Source organism: Camellia sinensis, chromosome 9 (assembly GCF_055761805.1).
Source record: "Camellia sinensis isolate YWXY chromosome 9, ASM5576180v1, whole genome shotgun sequence".
In the NCBI taxonomy this organism is placed as follows: domain Eukaryota; kingdom Viridiplantae; phylum Streptophyta; class Magnoliopsida; order Ericales; family Theaceae; genus Camellia; species Camellia sinensis.
In genome coordinates, this window is record NC_138969.1 from 113,775,110 (window position 1) to 113,802,206 (window position 27,097).

Below are 27,097 nucleotides of genomic sequence, written 5' to 3' on the forward strand. Positions count from 1 at the left end.
TGGTGGTACATCATCATCTTTTCTTCCTTGACTTTCCAGTCTCCGTTTGCTTGAGATACAACGAGGTTCGAATCCCCGATGACGTCCAACCGTCTTGCCCCTAGTTCCAGGGCTGCCTCTAGACCGGCGATGCATGCCTCATATTCTGCTTCGTTGTTCGAGACTTTGAACCGGAGTTTGAAGGCTAGAGGGATACGGGAATTGTTGGGTGCTATCAGCAACACTCCTATCCCATATCCGTATTGATTTGATGCTCCGTCAAAGTACATCGTCCAATATTCGTCGTCAATATGCAAAATGGCTTCATCTGGGAATAAGTACTCAACCGCTTCTCCTCCGTCGACTGGGTGATCAGCTAAGAACTCTGCCACTGCTCTTCCCTTGATTGACTTGCGCGTCACATATTTCAGATCAAATTCGGAGAGCAACAGCAGCCAACGAGCCAGCCTACCTGTAAGTGTCGGTTTCTCGAAAAGGTATTTGATGGGATCCAGTCGTGAAACCAACATTACGGAGTGAGCTAACAAGTAGCGCCGCTGCTTCCTGTTAGCCCATACCAAGGCTAAGCAAGCTTTCTCAAGCGGAGTGTAGCGAGTCTCATAATCCAACATCTTTTTGCTCAAATAGCAGATGGCCCTCTCCACCTTATCTTCCGATTCTTGTGCGAGCATGCAGCCCATTGTAGTCTCAGTTACTGAAAAATACAATATCAACGGTTTCCCCGGCTCTGGCGGTGACAACATGGGCAGGTTCTGCAAATATTCTTTGATTTGCTCGAAAGTTGCTTGACATCAGTCGTCCCACTGGAACTTCTTGCCTTTCTTCAAGAGACCAAAAAGTGGTTCACAAGTCAAGGTTAATTTTGAGATAAACCGTCTTATGAATTGCACTTTACCCAGAAAGCCTCGCAGCTCCTTTTCAGTCCTTGGTGGTGGCATTTCTAAGATGGCCTTAATCTTTGAAGGGTCGACCTCGATGCCCCTTTGTGTAATCAGAAACCCCAGCATTTTCCCTGCTGTGACACCGAAAGTACATTTCTGAGGATTCAGCCGCAACCAAAATTCTGTGATCCTTTGAAAAAACTTTTGCAAGGCGGTGTAATGGCCCTCTCTTTCCTTGGACTTGACAATCATGTCGTCCACGTACACCTCGACCTCTTTGTGGATCATGTCGTGCAATATTGTGGTCGCGGCCCGTTGATAAGTAGCTCCGGCATTCTTCAACCCAAACGGCATTACCCTGTAGCAGTATCTTCCCCACGGGGTGGTGAATGCGGTCTTTTCTTTGTCTTCTAGTGCCATCATTATCTGATTGTACCCTGAGAAGCCATCCATGAATGAAAGTAAGGCATGCCCTGCCGTAAAATCCACGAACTCATCAATATGCGGTAAGGGAAAGTCGTCCTTCGGACTAGCTCTGTTCAAATCCCTGAAATCCACGCATACCCGGATCCTGCCATCCTTCTTCGGCACTGGAACGATGTTGGCCAACCAAGTCGGGTATTCAGAAACCAGCAGGAAGCCTGCATCGATTTGCTTGGTGACCTCTTCTTTAATCTTGAGAGCCCAGTCGGGGCGGATCCTTCGGAGTTTTTGCTTGACAGGTCGGGCCTCGGGGTCAAGGGGGATCCGGTGCTGTACAATCTCAGGATCGATCCCAGGCATGTCTTCGTAGGACCACACGAAAACATCTTTGAAATCTTTTAGTAAAGCGACTAAGCGCTCGCGTTCCTCCGAAGACAGCGTGGACCCGATCTGGACCAGCCGCGGGTCCTCCTCAGTACCAATGTTCACAGAAATGATTTCATCAGTTAAGGGTTTGACAAATCTCTCCTGCTCCTGCTCGATCAAACGTTGCAAAACCGGAGGAATTTCTTCCTCGTCGTTTTCATCAAAATTTTGAAAGTCTGAGTTTATGCAATAAATTAAGGGCACAGAAAAGTACTCAGAAACCACAGTCACTTGATTCTCATTAAGCTCATCCAAATCGTCCGAAATCTCGGTTACATTAGACTCAAATGAAAAAGAGAAGGATGACCTGGACATAACTGTGGCATCCGGGTTATCATCCCCAGGATTACCAGACTCAGACTCAGTCGAGCTGGAACCTGATTCCGACTCACAGGACTCGGTGGAATCAGATTCCGGCTCACTACCTGACCCGGTGCTGCTGGACAAGAATCCCTCTTCGTACTGCCAAGTGAGAGAGGGTGCGATCGATGCATCCAAAATAGTCGCTGGAAGGCCCGCAGCCGTTTCATCCCCAATCATGGAAACCGAGGAGTTATCCCCCAAGCACATTTGGTCGATCGAAGGATCTGAGAGTAGACTTGCCAGCGCTACCCCCATTTCAAGTTCGGTGCTCTCAGAATCCACTGCTTTACACTGCTCAACCTCAGCTGATGGGTCTGTCTGCGCTTCGGCAACGTAGTCCCCGGGTAGTTGCAGGTCGAAGAAGATCTCGAAACCAGGCACGCGCTTCCTCTCCGCGTTCAGCCATGGCTCTGGGAAGCCGCAAAACGGAAAATCCTCCCCCTCCCAGACGAAGCGTCCGTTCAGGGTACCCCAGATGGGCCTATGCATCAATTCGAAAGGCTTCCCAGCCTGCTTAGCTCTGGCTCTTCCGGCCATTTCCTTTCCCTTCCTCACCCAGTCCTCTTTGGTGGGCAGATAACCCAGTCCAAAGGTGTGAGGGTTGTGTGGCACTTCGGCCAACGCTGAGACGCCCTTCCGGCCGCTCCTTCCCAATCCCATTCCGGGGATGTGTTGTAGCTTGTTCATGAGGTAGACGGATTGAGCACTGACGTACATCCCCTCATTCACAGCCATAATATTCTGTACCACTCGAGCCTCAGCCAAAGTGAACCCGGATAAGAACACATCCTCAGTGCCGTGCTCGATTTCTAATACTGGTGTGGACACTTCCGGTGGTGGATGGATTGATGAATTCCCAAAAACAATTGCTACCCCCTTCCCGTGAGGGTACTTCAGCATCTGATGCAAAGTGGAAGAGACTGCCTTGACCTGGTGCAACCACGGTCGCCCCAAAAGTAGGTTAAAGGTTACGGGAACGTCCAAGACATGGAATTCAATGTTGTGTTGTCCTGGACCAACCTGGGTCTGGATCTTGACAGTCCCCATCACTTTCCTGCTAGTGTTGTCGTATGCTCTGATCACTTGAGTAGTCGGCACGAAGTCCGCGGACTTCAACCCGATTGCATACGCTGTTCTGATCGGGCAGACATTAATAGCGGACCCAGTATCAACAAGTACCACCGGTATCCACTTGTCTCTACATTCCACAGAAACGTAGAGGGGTTTGTTGTGATTTGTGCCCTCAGGCGGTAGTTCTTTGTCTGAAAAGGTTAATGCCGGGGAACCTCCTCCCGGAAAAACTAGCCCAACTAGCTGTTCTGGTGTAGTATCTATAGAGAGTTTGGCCCTGTCCATGGCAGATAAGACAGCCTGTCTGTGCACCCGCGACGCCATAAGCAGTCCCTAGATGGAGATGTCTGCTTGTATCTTTTTTAGCTGTTTCAGTACAGCTTCCTCTTCGATCTGCTTCTCTTTTTGCCTCTCGGCTTCTTTGTCTTTCCCAGATGTCTCGGGTTGGTCTAGGTGTGGGGGCTTGAAGTGCCACCCACTTCTTGTCATGTGATTAACCTCATCGAGGTACCAGGTATCATCCGGTTGATTGCTTCCCCAGTCTTCGTCTGTGTGGGCAAGACATAGGTCGTCGTCTTCCCACCACATTCCGTTGGCGTCCAAAAGGCACCTGTCTGGCTCTGGCATGTTTGTACTTACAGCACTTTCAGCCTGTATGCTCACAGCATCCTCCGTTCTTGTGCCCACAGCACTTTTGGTCCCCTCATGAATTTTGGCTTTCCCGATTCCCTCAGAACCCTGTTGTTCTACCTGCGTCAGTGCAGTTTGTTGCTCAACTTTCCCCGCATTCACAATGCTTCTGTCCTGAGTGAAATTCTTTGTACCGGCGCTCTCCGACAATGTAACCTAACTTCCGGCCCTTCCAACCACAGTTGATACTCTTGCCCCTGCCGGGCCCTGTTCTGGTCGGATTTCTTCCACAACATCGGGTTGATCCTCTAGCCACCCGGTAGCTCCTGCTGACTCCTCATATTCAAACCAGTTGACTGCTGCGTCCCCTGATTCTTGGTCGTTGGAGAACTGGAGGTTGGCAAAGTCCTCCTCCACAGCCGTCAGATCATTTGCCCCTTGCTCAAATCTACCCCCTCGGATCATACACAGTTCTGCACTTTCTGGCAACCCTACACTCAGCTCAGATTGGCCCACTGATAGGATGTACTCTCTTGGATCATAGGCTTTCCCAGCAAAATTTCCAGACTGTTCAAACCTTGCCTCGACTATTCCATCCCCCTCCATGACTCTTGCTGCGCTATCCTCCACAGTCACCACCACTGGCTCGGGTTGGGTTGTAGAGATGTCCAACATGCACAAAAGGTCGGTGCAGTCTGGAAGGAGCACCTCTGGCTTAGGTAGGTGGGTAGGAGTAATACAGATGCTAGGATCGTAAGACACAACCCCAGTCTGGATAAGATTGACTCTTTTGGGAGGTGGAGCTTGGTTGTGTGTAGGGGGTGGGTTGGTTGTGACGTTAGGTCTTTCTGGGGGTAGGATCACATTTTTCTCAACAAGGTCTTGGATGTCATGACGCAGCCTGAAACACTGGTCAGTATCATGGCCGTGCTGTTGGTGGTATGCACAGTACTTGGCTAGGTTGTGAGAGGGTGGAAATGGATTTGGTAGTGGCCTCGGCTCTAGGGGTTTTAGATGCCCCTTTCTGATTAAGACCCCTAGAGCCTTGGACAAAGGGATGTATAGTGGGGTGAAGTTTCTTTGTCCTCTGGGCGGGTATTTATTGGTTTGGGTATTACTCCCGGATGCACCGGAGAAGGGTGTGGCTGCCATGGGCCTTGGAAGGAGAGGGGGAATGGTGGTGACCATGCTGACCTCTGAAGCTCTTGCAGTCGCAGCGCCACTCGGGCCCGCATTGTTGTTTCGGTTGAATGTCCTCCTGGGTTGCTCCCTATCCTGGTCAATCAGACCTTGTTTCATCGCATCCTCAATTTGCACCCCCATTTCGTGCAAATCTGAGAAGGTGGGAAAGGGGAGCACAATCATTCTCTGCATCAACTTTGGTTGGAGATTGCGCACAATCATCCAGATTTGATCTTTATCGGTGGGTCTCAAAGTCATCATCGACGCTTTTTCCCTCCATCGGGTTACAAAGTCTGAGAAGGTTTCCTTGGGCTCTTGCCTCGTCGTCTCGAGATCACGAGTTGTAACCTCGATCTGAGTGTTGTACGAGTATTGCGCGACAAAGGCCTCTGCCATTTCATCCCAACTCCTCTTTACTTCATCTTCTAGCTTAGCGTACCAGATGGCGGCTACACCCGACAGAGTCCGGCCAAACAGTGAAAGCTTCTGTGGTCGGGTTAGGCCCATTGGCCGCAAGATGTCTGAGAATAGCCGAAGATGGACCATGGGGTCCCCGGACCCGTCAAAGCGGTCAATTTATCGGGCAGTGTCACGGCCACGTCGGTATATCCATCCTCGATATTCGGGATAGCCTTTACCGCTTGCGATTTCTTGAAAAGCTTCTCAAGCTTGCTCAATTTCAGAGTTGTATGGTCAATCTCGAACTCAAAGGGAGAGTCCGGGTGATTGGGTGTATGGGTCTTGGACAGTTGTGGCGGAAGCGGGGGCGGAGCTGGCCCCATTGGGAGGTTCGTGTCCTCTTGCAGGTTCTGGATATCCGGCACGGTATTCTGGGCGTTTGGCGGAGCATTCTGAACAGTGGGTGTTTGCTCGGGTAATGGAGCCCCTGCCGGAGGAGGAATTTGATGTGAAGCAGATGCTGCATTCTGCTGTTGCAGTCTGGTAATTAGCTCGGCCTGCTGGGTCATGATCTCGGCCTGTTGCTTGGCGAGCTCATCTCGGCGAATGACATCCTGCTGCATGGCCCGCATGGTTTCTTGCATTTGGCGCATCATCTCCTCAACTCCTGTTGGTGTCGCCATACTGTTTTGATCTATCTGAACTACTGGCATATCTAGCTCTATAGCAACAATGGGGATCTCAATCCGACTGTCCGCTGGTGGGGGATACCACTGTTCTGGTGACCTCTGTTCAGACACACTACGCTTTTTCGGCTTTCTTCTGACAACGGGGGGTAGAGAATGGAACACTGGCTGTCCGTCAATTAGATCCTCAGATCGATTGAGTCGGCGACCTCGTGTCCAAAGTGCTTAGGGAATATCTGCTGGGTTGGAAGCAATTGTGCTAGAACTGCCCCTAGACAAAAAGATAAATAAAGCAATAAGGGAATAAATAAATAGATAAACGGACAGCATAACAGCGTAAAGTAAATGCATGACACACAGCCGGGCATAACAACACACAGTTGATAAGCTGAATTCACACTGTCCTCAAACACTGATTATTATCCCTGTATCACTGTCCCCAAAACTGAATCTCTGATACCCGCAGATAACTGATTCTCAAATACTGACTGATGCCCGCAGGCCTGATACCCACAATACTGAACTGATGCCCGCAGGCCTGATGCCCAAACTCATACACTGATACATGCATTCCTGTAGAGACGCACTCTAAAGCACATAACAGATAAGTGAGAGCCAAAACACCCCTATGTTGGGGTAGGGTTTCCCTGTCCTATTTTGTCAGGAGCTAGGGTTTCACTACACACGCAGCGGTTTCAAACAACCTATAAACGGGTAAGCAACCTGTCCTAGTTTGGAATGGTCACTATGGATCCAAATATGCACTAGGTCGAATGGTCAAAAAGGGTGCCCCAGTAAAACCGGGGTTTCTGTTCCCATACTGGCAGAGCCCACAACCGGTCAGCCTTATGGTCATGCCTTGACAAGACAAGCCTCCGGCAAACCGTTCAGGAATAGCAGATGGCAAACACAGTGTCCTAGGCGCACCAATGCAAATGCAATGCAAAGAAACACACAAGTGTAGTCAAAAACAGATATCATGAGTTCGAGTCAAGTTCTCTAAATCCCCAGCGGAGTCGCCAGAAACTGTAGACGTCCCCGAACGCCCCGGGAGGGTGAGCTCCCGTTCTGTTCATTTGGGGACACTACAGCTTAGGACTCTAAAATTTGTCACGGTTCTAAATCTGAACCAAAGAGTCCAAATCCGGCAAATCATTTTGAGAAAACAGATTTTTGAAAGAAGTGCCAAACATGGACTGCTTTGCCAGATACAGAATCGCCACCTAAATATTTTATTTTGGGAAATTTAGGAAACCCTGACTCGTTTGCCTAAGGCCACGTGTCCGTCATCACCAAAATTGCCTCGGCTCGGGAACTTGGGTACGATTGGGGAAGGTCACTTCGTGAGCACCCCCGCTCGCCCGGTCAAAGACCGGCCTCTACTAACCATGATATCTATTTTTGAAAACATTGTAAGTTCTTATTCCGGTTATTAGCCTAGGTTACTATGTGATGCGCACAGCATACAAGTATAGACTGAGTCGCCTGAATTGGAACAAAACATTTCATGTTTGTTTTTGAAAGATGGTTTGCTACTCGCAAGTAGGCTTAAAATGCAGATTTTGCCACCCTCAGGTGGGCTTAGAAAAGATGGTTTTGCCACTATCTAGTGGGCTTAAAACAAATATTTGATGAATTGTCCCAATCCAACTAACCTAACCTTCACCCACAGGCATTCAGGAAGTTATATCACATAAGCAAATAGCCTCATGGTAAGCATGCTATTCATGGCAGTCACTCACACGCATGCAAGGATGCTAAAGCATAAAACTCACCGAGTATTCCAAGCCAAAACAGAAACTACATTAGAAATCATGCATGACCCTAAGTATACAGAAATGCCTAATGCAACACATGCAAAAATGCAACTATAGCAGGCTCGGCTATTCTAAACATGGCATATGAAATGCTACAACTAACATGTATTCAATTTGGAATTGAAAGTACAATGCAGTTAGTATGATGCGCCAAGCCCGGTGCATGCAAAACAGATGAATGATGCAAACATGCTGTCATACTGGATGCTAATTTAAACATGCCCTAATCTAACCATCATAAGCTGGTAAATAAAAGGGAGAAAGACGTGAGGTTGGAAGACATACATCACACACACGCACACTTATTACAGTTGTGCCCTCGCGCAGAGGGTCCGAATAAATATACAGTCCCAAATAAATAATTACAGTCCTGAATAAAAGGATAGTACAGTCCAAATATTACAGTCCAAATAATGTACAAATTCCTAATTAATTAACAAATTAACTAAGAGAATAAATAAACTAGCATGCAAACCAGGGACTGCCTTGATTCCATTCCGGATGATGAATGATGCATGCCCGGGTTGCCTTTGCACGGAAATGCATGACGATTCCCCGATTAGCCTCTGTTTGCACCTATTCTTGAAATGCGTGCCAAGCCTAGGAAGACCACTGATTCTTGATTTGCTGCAACAGAGAGCAGGAAAAGGGCATAGCAATGTATTTTCACAGATATATGCATGTCTCGATCCTCGTGCCACCAATCACGCATATCGATGCATGATGGCCGAGGAGCCGAATTGCACAATTCAATATAGGACGAATGCACATGGAAACACAACTAAAACCTAACTCCATCATGGATAATCCGGAGCGTCGGTGACTGGGGAATTGAGACACGTTCCGTCACTCGGAGTACGAAATGCGCCTCGTTTCCCGTGTCCAGGCTAACTCCTATCCCGAACATGATGCAATATGCATGGCATGCATGAAATGCAACTGAGATACAATCCTAACATACACAATGTTATGGAATGACATATACGCTGCACGAGGTAATACACAACCGAGCATACACAATGCTATGGATGAAATGGCATACGCAATGCAATAATGGGCTTATACCAACATGAGAGAGCCTCAGCCACACTCACATAGGAGGCCATTAGATGAAAACAAGATGACTCGAAATGCGTGCGCGTGTGCACGCAAACCGAGGACCGACCCTCAGGCACCGAAATGCCACTCTAATGAGACATTGCAAAGACATGGAATATGATATGCAGACATGCAGAAATCAGCAGCAAAATGAGGGGCAACACAGCCCCGAAATAAGGCGAAATGGCACCCGATGCATGGAATTTCTCCCGAAATGCAAAACTAGGTACATGAAATGGCTTACAGCTATACAAAGCATGCATAATTGATACATGGAATGAAAAGACAGAAGCAAGGCAGCCCCAAAATAAGCATTTTTACAGTTCAAAGCATGGCCGAACAGCAAACGGAAATAGGGCAAAACAAGCATGCAAAAATAGCCCTAAATGCGACATAAAGAAGCAACTCATAGCTTCTGTCCCCGAACAGATTAGGGCCCTTCAACAAAGTTGAAGAGGGGCCCAAAAAATGATCTTTTACAGTTTATGAAAAACCACAAAAACCAGCACAGGTATGGCTAAACTCTAATGCAAGAAATGGTCCAAAAGGTGGACAAAGAAGAAAGTGAAGGTTTATGGCCTTAAACACAAAGGGGACCTTCAAGAACATTGAAGAGGGTCCCAAAATAATGCATTTTACAATTGATGGCCGGACCCAAAACAGTATGCACACAAGCCAAAAATATCATGCAAAATATGGCCAAAAAGAGAGATATAACACAAAGTATATAAAGGATGTCTCAAATAGTGAAATACCCTCAATGAATCATGAAGAGGAGGCCAAAATAAGACTGTTTTCAGTTCTGAAAATCGCCCAAAAATAGAAACACAATAGGCTAATAAATCATGCAAAAATGGGGACCAAAGAGGGGTATAATGACAAGTGGCACATGGAGATCCCAAAAACTGATGAGCCCTTCTTCAATGTTGAAGAAGGGATCAAAATAAGCCTATCTACAGTTTACATCATGCTCCAAAACAGATCACACATAGGCCAAAAATACTATGCAAGATTATGGCATACAAGAGGGATAATGAAGCAAGTGCAAGATGGGGACCTCAAACAGTGAGAGGCCCTTAAACAAAAGTGAAAAAGAACTCAAAAGAATTCCACTTTCAGTTAGGGCCGGAGCTCAAAACAGCAAGCATGTATGGCTTATAAATGATACAAGATTAAGCTCAAAAAGAGAGGATTGATGCTTACCCTTGAAGACCAACCCTTGGAGACCAACCCTTGGATGCTTCTTGGCTTGAGAAGTGATGCCTCCTAGCTGCTGGAAAGCTCCCTAAGCTACTGGAAATGGAGTAGTGGTGGTGATGCTAGGTGGTGATGAAGTAAAGGTGGTAGAACTTGGTTGTTCTTGCTTGAAAGAGAGAGATGGAGGGAGATATGTATACCAAGCTTGAAGGCAAAAATCTTCCAACCCCTTGGACCAATGCTGGAGGCCAGTTATATGGACCAAGGAGAGGGAGAAAGTGGAGGGAAGAAGTAGGGGAAAAAGGACCAAGTTTTCCCCCAAAAGCTGTCCCCCGGATACAGATATTTTTGGGAGAAAACAGATATACAGCTGTAATGTACTCACCCTGAGGAGAGAGGCCGGCCAGTTTTTGGAGCTGCAGGTGGCCGGCCGGCTACCCCCCATGGTCGGCCGGCCAAGGGTCAAAAAGGTCAAGGTGATTTAATGGCCGGCCACCACAGATAGGTGTCCTCCCAGGTGCCCTCAACACAACCCAGTGGTTCAAAATTGTCAAATGTAAAACATGAGAGAGAACAAGCCATTTTTGGGAAGGGTTCAAAAGGGTCAGATGGAATTACTGGCCGGCCACCAACTTTTGGTGTCCTCCCATGTGTGTACAACACAAATATGTGGTTAAAAGTTCAAGAAAATGGCCCAAGGTTGTTCAACATTGGCTTTGAAGTGAAGAAAATCGGGCGTCGGAGGGCGCCGGAGGAATATAACTGGTTGCTGAAACAATTGCTGGCCTCCCACCCTTCCATGGCCTTCTTGGTGATGAAACAGAGGTACCTGCCAAAAATGAACGAAAACCGATGCAAAACGAATGCTCGGGGGCCAGAACGCGCAGTTCGGGGCCCCAAAAACTGCCTGTTAAACACCGAAAGTGGCATTCGACCACGAAGTGGGTCTCTCAGACCTCAGTATCCCTCAAAAGGGAGTAAATAAGAAGTATGCCAAAAACCAGAGCAAACGGAGATGGTTAAGCGGTCCCGAACCGAGGCACACGGCCAACGGTCCCGAAAAACCGGAAACCGGGCTCCGAAATGGGCAAAATGGCCTATAGCCACAAAATGTAGCCCACGGCCACTGAGAGATGGTCTACGGGACCTCTCCCTCCCCTCAGGAAAAGAAACGGAGAAAACCAAGTCTGGTTCGCAAACCGAGGCAAGGCACAGAAGAGGGTTCGGAAATCTGGAGGCAGGGCTCACGGGCGCGACTCTGAGACTTCTGAACGAGCACAACATGCAACATCACCAAGCGCTCAATCGGTGATGTCTGAGTCTTAAGGTCGGTCAAAAATGGGGTGTCTACAGCACTATTTCCAAACCTGCTAAAATCAAAACAGTCGCCATTGCCGACCCTTTTGCCAAGGCCAGCCTACAAATAGCCAGCCCAGCCCGAGCTCAGGGTAGATTTTTCACCCCCCTCCATATGAGCCTAACCAGCGCATTCAAAGTTCTGATGGAAAGAGGGCATCTCAAACCCCTTAATCCTCAACCTTTGCCAAATCCACTCCCTGCCAGACATAACCCCAGCCAATACTGTGTATATCATCAACAACGCGGCCATGGCACCTATGGTTGCTACCGCCTTCGTCATGAGATCCAGAATCTCATTGACAACCGGACAATAGTTCCACCTCAAAACCCCAAGGACCAAGTACCTCATCCACATCTCAACCTCAGCCATACACTGCCACCCACCTACAACCCCAGTATATACACCCCGACCCATATACTCAAACCCGATATGTTTATCCCGGAAAGCATGGGCTTCAGCACGATGGATGCACTTGAACCCCAATCATCTCAAACCCGTGAGCCCACTACTTCTGAGCTGAAGAGAATGATCGAAGATCTTCAGAGAACTGTGACAGATCTGGCCTCCGGGACATTGGCTCCATCATCGACCACACCGCATACTGGGAACTTCATGTCAAAAGGCTCCCCAATTTCGGAACGGGCTGTATTTAAGGAATGCCAATCCCTTGGCAAAGTGGAGGCGAGTGGAAGGAACAAGATAGGGGCGGACATAGATCCCCATGAACATCTCCTGTTCGCTGTTAAGGCTTTGAAAGCCGAGGGACTGAACAAAGAGCAAGTCCTCGCAGTTGTTGCAAAAGCTGTGGATAACACTTTCGCTACTCAAGTTGGGGGGTCTAAATCAAAGGGAACATCGGGAGAAGGGCTGTCATACCAGAGACGATCCTGTTATCTCTAATCCTCCACTCGGAAGAGATCGGCAAACCAGGCCAGAACCTGCCAATCCCTTTGCTGGTGCGCCCAGTAAAAATCCACAACCTTGAAGTACCAACCCCGAGGTCGGAGGGTCTTCCATGCCCTCTATATGCCTTTGTCCAAAGCTCTCCAAATCCTTGTTGGACAAGGCCATCTCAAACCCCTTGAGCCTCGGCCTCTCCCGAACCCTCTTCCGGCTACACATGATGCTACCCAGTACTGCGCGTACCATCAACAAACTGGCCATACTACTGACGACTGCTTCCGTCTTCGCCATGAAGTACAGGATCTATTTGACAATTGGGTCATCCCCGCACCAGGTCCTGCAAAGTCTATCAGCACTTGATCAGTGAACTTGTAGGGGATAATGTGATGTGATCGAGGGATGAACCACCTGCGGGCGGTGTTCAGCTTATTTCAGATATGGTGTATGGCACGCACTGTTTTGAGCATTTGTGAATGCTGGTTTTTGTACTGTCTGACTTGGGTATTGGGTCAGTCTTGTTGTTTTGTACAAAGTCAGTCTTTTCTTACTGAGTCAATAAGGTCTGTCTTGTTGTATCGAGTCAGTCCTGTTGTACAGAAGTCGGGTGATTCCGGGGATGTTACCTCGGATATCATTATTTTTTTTTGCGTCTGTCTTTTCGCTTCCTTGTGAGTCTGTTTCTGCCGAGAAGCCAATGACACCAAAAGATTTGAATGAAACAGCAGTGATTTTCACACTCTTGTGTTTGCTTCTGCCTTGCGTCAATCGTGCCAGAAAGTTTGAGTGAAACGGCAGTACTTTTCGCCTACTCTTCTGCACCCCAAAATCATTGCATTGACCTAAGTTTTTCAAAACTTTTTGAACACTGCGATGAAAACGAAGAGAAAGGAATTCCTTAGGTTTTGCAAAAATTTGATCAATTGAGAGAAAGAGAGGCGTGCGAAGCCCTTAATGATTGAAATCATGCTTGTTAATGTGAGTACTGGGAAGGATCCTGGCTTGATCCAGATTGGTTCTACACTGTCTTCAGCGCGAGCGATTTGTCGCTTTCTTAAAAATTTTCAAAAAACAAAATGTTTTGCGCGATCCTGCGAAGACTTGTGTGGAATCGCTCTTGAGATTGTACAGCCTAGGATTGCTCTCAGCCTCAAGACTCGGCCCCTTGCTTTCAAACCTTGAACTTGCATTCAGAGTGTTCAACGGTTAACCGCGATATGAGGCCTGTGTGGCCAGATTTGAAGCAGCCCGTGAATTAGTGGCAACAAAGTCAGATCAAGAAGCTTGCAAAGCTAGATCAGGAAGCACCCTTCGAACTAGGGGCAAAGATGTCAGATGTGCTCGAAGAGCCGAAGACGAGTCCTTTTCCAAATCAACAGCCACTCTCCTGGATACGGATGACTTCAAAACCCTACAACCATTTGGCATGGACCAAGCTACACTTTTACCCTTTGAGAGGCTCGCTGGGTCGAAAACCCAGAAGGGCGACCCAGGCAAAAGTTAGAGCATGAAAAGAAGAAAAAAGAACAAAAGAACAAAAAAGAAAGATGCAAAGAAAAGAGCAAAAAAAAAGAAAATCAAAAAAGAGAAATGAAAAAGAATGAAAAGATACAAAAATTGAAAAAAGAAGAACAAAGCTCGCAAGGTCGAAAACCCGCAACGGGCACCTTGGCAAAAGTTAGAGCCTAAAAAGGAGAGGTTAATACCCGAGTGTACCTTAACCCCGAACTACGTAAGGCTTGATTCCCATGTTTGGGATACGTAGGCAACTTCATTCTGAAGTCTAGCCACAAACACTTCCAAATTCAATTGTGTCCATGCGATGGTTTTGGTCATCTTTGTCTTCTCTGTATCTGAGAGTCTGGTTGTGTCCGTCGCTCTGAGGATTGGCTACAATGCGCTGCGGTGCTATCCAAACAAGGGGCAACTTTCCGTTGCCATTCAAAACGCCGCAGTGTCATTTCAAACAAGGGGCAACTTTCCGTTGCCATACAGTATCCTTCAGACAAGGGGCAATTTTCCATTGCTATGGATCCAAGGATGCGAATCTCAAGAGTAGGTTTCGTGCTTGTTGAGCAGTGGTCGTTTGCAAAAATAGTTTTTGAGAATTTTTACTGAGGTTGACTAATCTTCTCGAAAAGTACTCCATTTTTCAAAATTGGACCATTTCTTGGACCCAAAAAAAGGAAAACTCTCAGTGCTCATAGCCTAACTTGCATGATTTAAAATCAGAAAATCGAACAAGCGCGTTAATCTAACTCTCATGTTGGTCAAAACTGTTTTAGTAGAAAGCAAAAACAAAAAATGGTCAAAATGATGAACTAAGAGCACAGTTGAGTCAAGTGTTCTGTCTTTTCCCCTTTGTCAAAATACTTGCCAGAAAGGGCACTCTACTTCTCGGAAAGGGCACCGTATTCGCCAGAAAAGGACACAACAAAGGGCAGAAAGCTCTCACATCCTCCAACCAACGAGGTATCAAGCCAAGTGCGAAGCACGAACTAGAATGGGGCAAGATATTCCACTCCATCGTCTGGACAGATCTTATCATGTCCAAACTCCCCAGCAAAGCATCATCAACTGATGTTAGCTGCAGATTTGCTACACACCCAGTTGTAGTGCAACCCTTCCGTGGGAGGAATTCACTAGCTGTGAGCGGAAGAAAGAGAATCTAGCAGAATGCTAGGGGCACGAGCCCACAATTTGCTGTTCGTCCATTAACCACCCAGGGGAGGGATAAAAAATGAGAGATTGAAGAATAGAGAGATGTGCGATGAGGGAAAAGGTGAGAAAAGGGCTTTTTTAGAAAAATAGAGCTTGAGGGCCGAGTGATGTGAGGATCACAGATGAGAGAGGGTGGGGAACAATACCCGGTGAAACAGGCTCCCTGTGTACGTCTGTGTGTCGTGTCTTTTGTTTCATTTGTCTTGATTCTTGCTTTGAGTCGTTCCGAGCGTGTCTCGATGTGTTTAGGTTGTTTTACTTTGTTTTTCCTTTGTTGAGTGGTGTTTAGGTTGTGTGCCTTTTATTTCTGTGTTGAGTTGTCTTGCTTTGTTCAGTCGTAGGCTTGATACCCGGTCAAGAGCTCATTTATCAATTCCAAAATAAAATCGTTTTGTGCTCCAAGTGCCGTGCCGTTCTCTACATTGGTACAAAAAAAAAAAAAAAAGATTCGTTCTTTCATAAAACCGCAGTGTTCAACCCAGGTCACGTCAGAACAATAAAACCAGGACCTATCTAAAGCTACATGAGTTCCAGACTACAAAGCAAAAGCAAAAGAGAAAATGTCGAGCATCTGAGTTTGTTTCAACTTCAGTAAGTTCCGAGACTACATTCCGTGTGTACCTCTTCAGGTCTTGCCAATGCTCCGAAGTATGAGTGTGCCTCTACCTCAAGCGCAAGATCAAGCCTGCTTCAAAGTTATGCACCCTTCCACCTGCATTGTTATGCACTTTTCCACTTGTATTGTCATACACACCATACTTCCATTTATTTGCATCTTGTGTTATCTTCTCCCTTTTATCCTTTTACGCTGAGCAGCGTTTGGGATCGTTGTCCTCCGGGACTTTCCGGGTTGCGTTGTGTACGCACCTGGACGGTTGTTTTTGGGCCTCCTCTCACGATTTCAGCGTGGTTTGAGTGTCCCATTCCTTTCGCGATTTCAGCGTGTTTGGAATTTATCTGAGGTTGCGTTGTGTACGCACCTGGGCGGTTGTTTTGGGGCCTCCTCTCACGATTTCAGCGTGGTTTGAGTGTCCCGTTCCTTACGCGATTTCAGCGTGTTTGGAATTTTTCTCAGGTTGCGTTGTGTATGCACCTGGGCGGTTGTTTTTGGGCCTCTTCTCACAATTTCAACGTGGTTTGAGTGTCCCGTTCCTTACGCGATTTCAGCGTGTTTGGAATTTTTCTCAGGTTGCGTCGTGTACGCACCTGGGCGGTTGTTTTGGGGCCTCTTCTCACGATTTCAGCGTGGTTTGAGTGTCCCGTTCCTTACGCGATTTCAGCGTGTTTGGAATTTTTCTCAGGTTGCGTTGTGTACGCACCTGGGCGGTTGTTTTTGGGCCTCTTCTCACAATTTCAGCGTGGTTTGAGTGTCCCGTTCCTTACGCGATTTCAGCGTGTTTGGAATTTTTCTCAGGTTGCGTCGTGTGCGCACCTGGGCGGTTGTTTTTGGGCCTCTTCTCACAATTTCAGCGTGGTTTGAGTGTCCCGTTCCTTACGCGATTTCAGCGTGTTTGAAATTTTTCTCAGGTTGCGTCGTGTATGCACCTGGGCGGTTGTTTTTGGGCCTCCTCTCACGATTTCAGCGTGGTTTGAGTGTCCCGTTCCTTACGCGATTTCAGCGTGTTTGGAATTTATCTCAGGTCGCATTGTGCACGCACCTGGGCGGTTGTTTTCAGACCTCTTCTCTCTTAAATCCCGCATCTTTATTTGCACTGTCTTGTGCACTCCTCGGTCTAGGAGACCTTAAATCTTCTAAAGGTGCAATTCCTTTGGTGTTTGTCGTGCCCGAACGACTTCTGGTGGTTTGGTATAGCCACCTGCCTGTGTTTGCGGTAAGTTCCTAGGAGACCAACTGAGACGGTGGAAACTAGAGTTCGAATGACTTATGCCTAGAACGCAAAGTTTCGGGATTTTCGAGACTAAAGTCTGGTTTAAATACCCAGGGGTATATCCTCGGCTTGAAATCTGTATGGCAGCCCTATAGATTGAGATAGCATCTGTATGCACCTCAATTCTGGATACTGATCCAACCTAGTCTATCACCCTGTTGGAGAATAGGGAAAGTTGCAACCATAGTCAGGGAGAAAAGTAGTACCTGCGGTTCAACCAAGGAGAAACGGGAGACCCCCAGCAGCATGAGGTAAGTCATTGCCAATTGCCCCTGTGAGGTACCTTCATTTCCTAGCTATTACATTGCATTTCAGTTATTACATTACAGTGCATTGCATGAATCCTCAATTTTCAAACCGGCTTCGCGTAGCGTATAAGTCCAATTATCAAACCGGCTTCGCGTAGCGTATAAGTCCAATCTTCAAACCGGCTTCGCGTAGCGTATATGTCCAATTATCAAACCGGCTTCGCGTAGCGTATAAGTCCAATTATCAAACCGGCTTCGCGTAGCGTGTAAGTCCAATTTTCAAACCGACTTCGCGTAGCGTATAAGTCCAATTATCAAACCGGCTTCGCGTAGCGTATAAGTCCAATTATCAAACCGGGTTCGCGTAGCGTATAAGTCCAATTGTCAAACCGGCTTCGCGTAGCGTATAAGTCCAATCTTCAAACCGGCTTCGCGTAGCATATAAGTCCAATTATCAAACCGGCTTCGCGTAGCGTATAAGTCCAATTATCAAATCGGCTGCGCGTAGCGTATAAGTCCAATTATCAAACCGGCTTCGCGTAGTGTATAAGTCCAATTGTCAAACCGGCTTCGCGTAGCGTATAAGTCCAATCTTCAAAACCGGCTTCGCGTAGCGTATAAGTCCAATCTTCAAACCGGCTTCGCGTAGCGTATAAGTCCAATTGTCAAATCGGCTTCGCGTAGCATATAAGTCCAATTGTCAAACCGGCTTCGCGTAGCGTATAAGTCCAATCTTCAAACCGGCTTTGCGTAGCGTATAAGTCCAATTATCAAAACCGGCTTCGCGTAGCGCATAAGTCCAATCATCAAACCGGCTTCGCGTAGCGTATAAGTCCAATTTTCAAACCGGCTTCGCGTAGCGTATAAGTCCAATTATCAAAATCTTCCTGCATATCATTTTGCATTTTGCCCCTGCCTATGGGCATGCCTGCGGGCACATATCTTTGTTATTTCGTATGTTTGTCTAAGTCTTCGGCCTTGTCAAAAATAGGTCGTCTCTGGGCTTTGACATTCACTCCCGTCACTTATGACTTCCGAGTTCTGTCAAAGAGGGGCAACTGTAGACACCCCATTTTTGACCGACCTTGAGACTCAAACGTCACCAGTTGAGCACTCGGTGATATTGCATATTATGCTTGTTCAGAAGTTTCAGAGTCTCGGCTGCGAGCCTTGCCTCCGGACTTCCGGCTCTTTTGTGCTTTGCCTCGGTTTGCGAACCAGGCTCTGTTTTCTCTGTTTCCTCTTACCGAAGGGAGGGAGAGGTCTCGTAGATCATCTCTCAGTGGCCGTAGGCTACGTTTTGTGGTTGTAGGCCATTTTGCCCGTTTGGAGTCCGGTTTCCAATTTTTCGGAGCCGTTGGCCGTGTGCCTCGGTTCGGGACTGCTTAACCATCTCCGTTTGCTCCAGTTTCCAGAATGCATCCTATTTGCTCCCTTTTGAGGGACACTGTGGTCCGAGGGACCAACTTCATGGTCGAACACCACTCCCGGTGCCCAACGATCAGTTTTCGGGGCCCCGGACTGCGCGTTTCGGCCCCCGAACCTTCGTTTTGCATCGGTTTGGGCTCATTTTTGGTGGAAACCATATTTTCACTGTTAGAAAGCTTGTAGGAGGGTGGGAAGCCAGCAATTTTGCTGAAAAGCTAACTTCTTTTTGGTCAAAAGTGGTTCAGCATGAATTCGGGAAGGAGAAAAATCTGCGCGGCTTCACCGAAACGGGCGTAACTCTTTGCACAAGAGGAATTAAGATATGAGGCCAACACCATTGGAAAGCTTACTTCCGGGGCTTCATTTTGCACTCAAGAATCTCCCAAGTCCAAGTCCGGGGGGGCGGAGATGTGGTTGGTTGAAGTCCGGTTGGACCGAATCTGCGCGGCTTCACGGAAAAGGGCATAACTTTTTCTACAGGAGGAATTTTAATACAAGGTTTGCGCCATTGGAAAGCTAACTTCTGGGGCTTCATCTTAGGGGGTGGCCGGCCACTTTTCCCCTTTGACCTAGCAGGCCGGCCACTTTTTCTGGCCGGACGGCCACTTACCTGGTAGATGACTTTTTTTCCCCTTTTAAACTGGCCGGCCATTTTTGCCCCTGTGAGTGCATTCCAGCCATGTATTTGTTTTTACACTTCACCCATGTCCGAGGGTTTGCCACTTTTGGAGGGAAACTTGACTCATTTTTCCCTCCATTTTTCGCCCCTTTTTTTTCCCACTCCTTGGCTTATATATCAGCAGCTGGAGCTGCTGGTTTAGGATTGGAACATTTTGCCTCAAACCCTTGCCTTGTCTCTCTCTTTCTCCATACTTCAAAGCTTCCAACCTTCAAACCCTACACCATTTTACACTACACCACCAAGCCTCACCCTTCCATCTTCCATTCCAGCAGCTGGAGGATGTTCTTTAAGGCCTAGGAGTGCTGCAAACTCAAGCCAAGAGTTGCTAAAGACTTGTCTTCAAGGGTAAGTTCCATTTGTCCCTTTTTGGTCCATATCTTGTATCATACATAAGTCATATTTTCTTGCTGTTTTGGGCTCCGACCCTAACTGAAGTTAAGCTTATTTTGAGCCATTTTTCATGTTTCATTAAGGGCCTCTCACTGTTTGAGGCCTCCTTGGTGCACTTACTTCATTATCCCTCTTATATGCCATTTTCTTGTGTAATATTTTTGGCTTGTGTATAAATTGTTTTGAGCTCTATCATGAACTAAAAAGTTTCTTATTTTGAGCTCTTCTTCAACATTGTTGAAGGGCTCATTGCTGTTTGAGGCCTCCATTTATCACTTGCCATTATATCTCTGTTTTGGCTCCATTTTTGCATGTTCTGCTAGCCTACTGTGATTCTGTTTTTGGGATCTTTTCAGAACTGAAAAAAGTCTTATTTTGACCCCCTCTTCATGTTTCATTAAGGGTCTTTCATGGTTTGAGGCATATTTTATATACTTTGTGTTATATCTCTCTTTTTGGCCTCATTTTGCATAGCATTTTGAACATATTTGCATACTATTTTGGGTCCGGCCATCAACTGTAAAATGCATTATTTTTGGCCCCTATTCAATGTTGTTGAAGGGCCCCTTTGTGTTTAAGGCCGGAAACCTTCACTTGCTTCTTTGTCCACCTTTTGGCCCATTTCTTGCATGATAGCTCAGCCATACTTGTGTTTGTTTTTGGGCTCTTTTTAGAACTTTAAGTAGTCATATTTTTGGTCCCTCTTCAGTGTTGTAGAAGAGTATTTTTCTGTTTGGGCTTTTTATCTACCACTTGCTTCATTGCCTCCCTTGCGGAGCCATTTTTGTATGTTAATTTAGTCCCACTTGTGCTTACTGTTTGGCCATGCTTTGAACTGTAAAAATTCTTATTTTGGGGCTGCCTTGCTTCTGTCTTTTCATTCCGTGTACCAATTATGCATGCTTTGTATAGCTGTAAGCCATTTCATGTACCTAGTTTTGCATTTCGGGAGAAATTCCATGCATCGGGTGTCATTTCGCCTTGTTTCGGGGTTGTTTTCCCCCTCATTTTGCTACTGATTTTTGCATGTTTGCATATCATATTCCATGTCTTTGCCATGTCTCATTAGAGTGGCATTTCGGTGCCTGAGGGTCGGTCCTCGGTTTGCATGCACGCGTGCACGCATTTCGAGTCGTCTTGTTTTCATCTGATGGCCTCCTATGTGAGTGTGGCTGAGGCTCTCTCATGTTGGTGTAAGCCCATTATTGTATTGCGTATGCCATTTCATCCATAGCATTGTGTATGCTCGGTTGTATATTACCTCGTGCAGCGTGTATGCCATTCCATAACATTGTGTTTGTTAGGATTGTATCTTAGTTGCATTTCATGCATGTCATGCATATTGCATCGTGCTTGGGATAGGAGTTAGCCCGAGCACGGGAAACGAGGTACGTTTCGTACTCCGAGTGACGGAACGTGTCTCAATTCCCATTCGCCGACACTCCGGATCATCCGTGATGGAGTTAGGTTCTAGTTGAGTTTTCATGTGCATTCATTCCATATTGAGTCATGCAAACCAAATCCTCGGCCATCATGCATCGATATGCGTGATTGGTGGCACGAGGATCGAGGCGTGCATACATTTGTGAAAATACATTGCTATGCCCCTTTCCTGCTCTCTGTTGCAGCAAATCAAGAATTAGCAACCTTCCGGAGATTGGCGCGCTTTCCAAGAATAACTGCAAAACAGAGGCTAATTGGGGCATCCCAGTGGATTTCCGCGCAAGGCAGCCCAGACATTCATCATCCGGAATGGAATCAAGGCAGTCCCTGGCTTGCATGCCAGTTTATTTATTTTCTTAGTTAATTTGTTAATTAATTAGGAATTTGTACATATTTGGACTGTAATATTTATTTGGACTGTACTATTCTTTTATTCGGGACTGTATATTTATTCGGACCCTCTGTGCGAGGGCAATGTTGTAATAAGTGTGCGTGTGTGTCTTGTATGTCTTCCAACCCCACGTCTTTCTCCCTTTTATTTACCAGCTTATAATGGTTAGATTAGGGCATGTTTCAATTAGCATACAGTATGACAGCATGTTTGCATCATTCATCTGTTTTGCATGCACCGGGCTCGGCGCATCATACTAACTGCATTTGTATTTCAATTCCAAATTGAATACATGTTAGCTGTAGCATTTCATATGCCATGTTGAGAATAGCCGAGCCTGCTATAGTTGCATTTTGCATGTGTTGCATTAGGCATTTCTGTATAATTAGGATCATGCATGGATTTCTAATAAGCTTATGTTTTGGCTTGGAGTACTCGGTAAGTTTTATGCTTTAGCATCCTTGCATGCGTGTGAGTGCTGCCATGAATAGCATGCTTACCATGAGGCTATTTGCTTATGTGACATAACTGCCTGAATGCCTGTGGGTGAAGGTTGGGTTATTTGAATTGGAACAATTCATCAAATGTGTGTTTTAAGCCCACTAGATAGTGGCAAAACCATCTTTTCTAAGCCCACTCGAGGGTGGCAAAATCTGCATTTTAAGCCTACTTGCGAGTAGCAAACCATCTTTCAAAAACAAACATGAAATGTTTTGTTCCAATTCAGGCGACCCAGTCTGTACTTGTATGCTGTGCGCATCACATAGTAAATCTAGGCTAATAACCGGAATAAGAACACACAATGTTTTCAAAACTTGATATCATGGTTAGTAGAGGCCGGTCTCTGACCGGGCGAGCGGGGGTGCTCACGAAGTGACCTTCCCCAATCGTACCCAAGTTCCCGAGCCGAGGCAACTTTGGTGATGACGGACACGTGGCCTTTGGCACCGAGTCAGGGTTTCCTAAATTTCCCCAAAAATAAAATATTTAGGTGGCGACTCTATATCTGGGAAAGCAGTCCATGTTTGGCACTTCTTTCAAAAAATCTGTTTTCTCAAAACGATTTGCCAGATTTGGACTCTTTGGTTCAGATTTAGAACCGTGACAATTTGAGAGTCCTGAACTGTAGTGACCCTAAATGAACAGAACGAGACTCACCCTCCCAGGGCGTTCGGGGACGTCTACAAGGGGCAACTTTCCGTTGCCATCCACCCCCTTTAAGCCAGGGGCAATTTTCCATTGCCTCCGATCCGAGGTCGCGCATCTCAAAGAGTAAGTTCCATGCTCTTTGAGCATTGACTGTTTGCAAAATAGTTTTTGAAAATTTTTACTGAGGTTGACTATTTTCTCGAAAACTATTCCATTTTCCAAAACTGGACCATTTTCTTGGACCCAAAAAGGAAAATTTTCAGTCCTTACAGCCTGACTTGCATGGTTTTCAAATCAAAAATCTAACAAGTACGTTAATCCGACTCTCATCTTGATCAAAATTGTTTTAGTAGAAAACCAAAACGAAAAATGGTGAAAGTGATGAATTAGGGGCGCAGTTGAGTTAGGTGTTCTGTTTTTCCCCGTCATCAACGTACTCGCCAGGAGGGCACTCTACCCACCAGAAGAAATAGCTGTGAACTAACGATATTGGGCATGAACCCATACCTTTCTATTCATCCATTAATCACCTTGGGGAGGGACGAAAAATGAGAGAATAAAGAATAGAGAGGTGTAAGTTGAGAGAAAAGTAAGAAAAAGGGTTTTGAGAGAAAAACCGAGCCTGAGGGCCGAGCGATGTGAGAATCACAGATCAGAAAGGGTGGGAAACAATACCCAGAGAAACTAGCTCCTCGTGATCTGAGGTCCCCCGTGTTCGTTCAACGCGCCTGTGTGTCGTGTCTTTTGTTTTGTTTACCACAACCTTTGTTCTAGGCTTCTCCCGAGCGTGTCTCGTTGTGTTTTAGGTCGTGTACCCTTTTGTTTGAATCCTCCCCACTGTGTTCAGTTGTAGGCTCGATGCCCCGGTTTGAAAAACCCTTATTTAATTACAAAAATCATTTATGCTCAGAATGTTGTGCCATTCTCTATATTCGATTGTGTTTCAACTCTAGCTGGTTTTACCTCCGTAGTCCGTCTTGTCAGATTGGGCTGTTTGTTCGGGATTTGCTATGTGCAAAATGAACCAAGTGCTGTGTTACGGACTGTATGCAGATTAATCCCCAGTAGAGTAAGGGCTGTGTGTCCAAAATCAGGCAGTGGGTTGCTTGGGTTATTTTGCTGTTGGCTGTTTAGTTATCTGATCATTACAGTGCAAGTGTTCAATTTTCAGACAACCAATCAATTTCATTTACATTGAGGTGTAATATGGTGTGATGCGATGCAAAGTTTGAAATGTAAAGATATACGGATGTAAACACTTTTTCAGATAAAAAGCCGGTTTCATTTCATCATCTTTTCAAATACACAAGTTTTGGAAAACAAAAATCTGCCTGCGGCAGTACAGAGTATCCTAACTACCAACAAAAGAGAAAAGTACAAGAAAGAAGAAAAATAACAAAAATCTGTATCCATATCAAGCGACTCCGAAGGCTAGCGATCTGTCCTAGTCCTCTTCCTGGACGAAGGTCCAGGAGCATCATCAGCATCGTCATTAGAGCCCGAGCTAGAACCACCTCCGGTCTCCTCCTCCGATGACTCCGCCTCCGACTCTGCCTCCGCCTCTGACTCCTCATCGTCATCATCATCAGGGACTGGAGCTCGCGAACTACTCCCGATATGAGTGCGCCCCACCTTGGTGCGGGGGAATGCTCTGCCCTCCTCATCTCTCCCTCGGGTAGGGACGGAAAGTCCAACTGGAATACCTCCTACAGCAGGAATCTGGAAGGGAGGCTGAAAAAGCGCAGAAAAGGCAAATGCATCAGTATACTGTGGACAGTTTGACAGTGCAGAATGCAGTGTATGAGTACAGTGTGTGAATGCCGTGAGCAGTTTATCAGTGCAGAATGCAGTACACAGTGTGAGAATGTCGTGAGCAGTTTATCAGTGCAGAATGCAGTATACAATATATGAATGTCGTGAGCAGTTTATCAGTACAGAGTACAGTGCAGAATGCAGTGTATGTAGTGTATCAGATGCTGTGAGATCAGTGTATCAGGTGTTGTGCCATGCATCAGATTACGTGAATCAGCTTGTGAATGATTTGAGGCCGTGATCAGAAGAACATACCGGAATGTTGTAGAGGGCCAAGAGATCAAAGGTCCATTGTAGCATCCCCATCATGGAGGCATTCATCTCCAATGACTGCCGGGTATACTCAGAAGAAGCCTGCAAAAGTATTAGATACATCAATATTCTGTGGAATATCAAATAAACTGAAATGAAATGACTGTACGAAAATGCAGTAATACATACCGGAGGCAAGTCGGGGACACCGACACACTCATGATCAGCCGGCGGAGGGGCGAAGGGGATCTGATAGGTCGCCCCACCCTGCCCTCGGAAAGTTAGTGAAGTGGGCAGAACAGGCCAACCGGTCCCCCGTCCTCCCTGAACTCCACCCCTGCCACGGACCCGAGCCCTCCTCGAAGCTCCTGTTCCAGCTCCCGCTCCTGCCCCAGGTGCTGGCGCCACGGGCCTGGCTCCCTCCGCTCGACGGCCGCCGCTCAGAGATCGCATAATGTACGTCTGTACGTACTCTCGGTAGTCGCCGATGCCTCTGAAGCGGGTCGGCTCCCAGCCGATAGTATAATCGGCCATCTGCTCGGTGGTGAGCCTCTCGGTCTCCCTCATGTCCTTAGAAGGGTGAACCAGGACTATCTGCTCCGGTAACCCTAGGGTCTGGCGTAGGAAACGCTCACCCAGGTACCAAGCTCGACAAACCGGGCCCTCTAGTAAGATCCAGAAACGCGAGGTCTCCTCAGCACCGGCAAATCGGTCCCGCATCGTCACCGGCAACGGAGCCCAAGGCTGCCAAGTGATCTGAAAGTGACATACAGTCTGTTATCTACTGTTATTGAAATATGCAGTGGAAAGGTGAAGCTTAAATGAACTGCAAGTAAAACATACCTCGGCAGGGGTGATGGTGTCGAAGTAGCGGCGGAAAAAGCCAAATGTCTCTCGTGGCCTCCGGGTGCATCTCCCGTCAAAGCGACGCGAAAAAGGGACGACCAGAGGAGTCTCCGTCGCCGGTACAGGAGCGAGCCTAGGAAAGTAGGCATAAACCCACAACTGCAAGGTAAATACCAGTGCATTTGTCAGATAAAGCAGAATATAGAGTAAAAGCAGAAATAGCAGAGCCATGTGTTGTACAGTGTATTGTGCAGAGTGTGCCATGTGTACAGTGTACAGTCAGTGCAAAGTAGAGTATGTGTGTGCCGTGTGTACACTATACAGCGAGTATAAAGCAGACTACAGTGTGTGCGGTGTACAGAGCATAGAAAATACAGGATAGGAATGAAAGGCAGGAAAAGAAATGTACCTCCCAAACACGCCAATAGCCCCCAAGCAACTGTCCACTGTCGCGGGAAGCTGAGCTCATATATCCATAGAGAGTGGACAGAGCGGCGCCACCCCAGTCGTAATGCAAGATGTCTCTAACGTCCACCAGTGCGCTGAGCAGCAGAGAGGCACGGTGTTCGCCCGGTCGGCGAAGATGGTTGTCCCAAACAAGAACATGAGGAAGCCACGTGCGTATCTCTCCACGGCCTCCGGAGTCATCGGGGCTGCATCAACAAGGGTGGGCTGGACCCTGAACTGCACCTCGAACAAGGAATATCAGACAAAGCCTGGACGAGCGAGAGGTGGTGCCTCACCCAGCAGATAGACCTGAGCGGCAGTCCACTCGTCCATGTCAATATCAAAGGGGATCGGATCACCCCCTACCCCGATGCCTGTGAGCATCGAGAAATCGTAAGGGGTCATCGTCATGTCCCCTGCCGCAGGGAAATGGAATGAATCGGTGGTGTCCCACCACCTCTCCACCAGAGCGGCGAGGAGAGGTCCGCATGTAGTGAGCCTGGAGAGTCCTCTGCAGAAAGCGCCGAAGCCCGCCTGGTCCACTATGCGACGGACCGCATCAGGAAGCTCGGCATACCACTCCCGAGCACCGGTGTTCCCATACCCACGGATGGTATGGGAATCCCCCTGTAAACAGAAAATAACGATTGCAAGGCAACATTCAAAATGCAGTTCTAAGAAGCATACAGATGTAGCATGCGTGCAAGTTTAACAGATTTAAACAAATATCGGGTGCCGGTGTGCTTACAGTGAACTACAACGTGTGATGTGTCAGCATGTTTGGGTGGTTCAGAACAGATATAGCATGTATGCAAGTTTGACAGATTCAAGCAAATACCGGGTGCCGGTGTGCTTACAGTGAACTACAACGTGTGATGCGTCAGCGTGTTCGGGTGGTTCAGTACAGTATAGCATGCGTACATATTTTCAGACTCAAGCAGATATCGGGTATCGGTGTGTTTGCAA